At 39.4% G+C, this 1,828-nt stretch overlaps 1 non-coding gene across 1 annotated transcript; it reads right to left on the bottom strand.

Annotated features, from left to right (window-relative positions):
• Positions 1-1,352: 1,352 nt before the first annotated feature.
• On the bottom strand, positions 1,353-1,459 carry LOC145003611 (small nucleolar RNA R71). The gene has a single exon (XR_013662065.1). It is a non-coding gene; the product is annotated as a small nucleolar RNA R71 (small nucleolar RNA).
• Positions 1,460-1,828: the final 369 nt, after the last annotated feature.

Raw genomic sequence — 1,828 nt, 5'->3', positions numbered from 1 at the left:
AGGAGTAATGAACATGAACCTAACTATTATAATTGGTAACCAATAGCAATTAATCTACCATAAATTTAAATAACCATAGGAGTGAATTGGTTGAACCTAAATAGAAACATCTTTATCAAATTTGGTGAATAGTTGTTGCTTTAGTTGATTAGTTAATTTAGTGTGTCTAAGTTTCTAGTCTTGCAAAACTAGAGAAAAACCCTTTACTTTTATTATTTGTTTTAGTTAAAGTTAGTTATTAGTTTAATTTTCCGTTCCCTGAGTTCGATACCTTACTTACTAATCTATACCACTAAAAGACAGGTTCACTTCCTTTGTGTGTTCAATTTATTAATTAAAAGTAGGGATAAAACAAGTGCATTTCACACACATCAAGTTTTTGGCGCCGTTGTCGGGGGACAGTTCTAAATAATTAAGCTAATTCCTAATTTTTTCGATCCGTTGTGTGAGTTTACTTGCATAAAGTTCATTTATTGCAATTTAGTAATTAGTAATTAGGTTTTAGTATCTGTTTTAGTTTAGTATTAAATTTAGAATTTTTTTCAAAATATCACTGATACTCGCCGAGTGCAATCGCACCTACTCGGTGAGTAGCAGTTTAGTTAGCAGTAAATTTTATTTTTTTAGTACAATCTTTTTGTTCTTTTTACGCCTTTTATTCTATTGATTTCAGGACTTTCATGACCAGAGGATCAAACACACCACTGGTACCCCCGTTTGAAGATCCCGAATCCGCATTGAAAAGGAACAAAGGAAAGGACGTGGAGAGTTCAAGTACACCAAGGAAATCACCATTGTCCAACTTGAAGACCGTTTTTGGGAAAAAGAAGAGCAGTAAATCAGAAGCTTCTAGCGCTTATTTGATAATTGAGGAACCAATTCAAGAAGATATTGGGTACGAGACCGAGGAAGAAGAGGAGGCAACGTACGAGCAAGAAACCGAGTCGGAGGAAGAGTTAGCGTTCACAATGGCTAACATTGATGAAATCCCCATGGGAGAATGGAAGAAGAGGATGCGCGACGACAATGGCCCGGGACTTGTGCAACCCGCAATTCCCGCGACTGCTGCCTTCGAGCTAAAAGGTCATATCCTAGCTTCACTCAAAGAAATACCTTTCTATGGGAAAGATCATGAAGATGCCTTCAAACATTTGGATGAAGTCAATGATGTAGCTGATTACTTCAATATTCCAAATGTAACCAGCGAAACTCAACTACTTTGTATGCTTCCAGTAACCTTCAAGGGTGCTGCTAAAGACTGGCTCAAGTCACTTCCCCCCGGATCAGTCACTACTTGGGCCAAGATGAAGGAAGACTTCATTGATCACTTTTTCCCACCTTCCAAGATAGCCAAGCTGAAGAAGGCCATTGCAAACTTTGAACAACAAGTTGGAGAGTCACTATATGAAGCATGGGAGAGTTACAAGAGTCTGCTAAGGAACTGCCCACATCATGATCTAAACAGCCAGCAAGAAGTTTCCATCTTCTATGATGGAGTCAATGTCACAACCCGACAGTTGCTAGACTCGCAAGGCCCACTTACAAAGAAGCCACACCCGGTGATTAAAGAATTGACTAAAGAATTCTCTAAACACTCTAGAGAATACCATAACCCTAGGCATGATGTCACGAGGGGAGCCACTTATGCTGCTACTGAAGACTTATCCGCGGTCATGGCTATGCTAAAAACCATGGATAGGAGAATGGATAAAATGGATCAAACTATCCATGCTATTCGGGTGGGTTGTGAAAACTGCAATGGACCTCACCTCACTAGAGACTGCGATTTGGATGAGAATGGCAACAAGAAGGCGCAAGCGTGTTATTC

The sequence above is a fragment of the Lactuca saligna genome, chromosome 6 (genome assembly GCF_052625555.1).
Source record: "Lactuca saligna cultivar CGN05327 chromosome 6, ASM5262555v1, whole genome shotgun sequence".
NCBI classification, from domain to species: Eukaryota; Viridiplantae; Streptophyta; class Magnoliopsida; order Asterales; family Asteraceae; genus Lactuca; species Lactuca saligna.
This window is presented reverse-complemented; position numbering and strand designations above follow the sequence as displayed.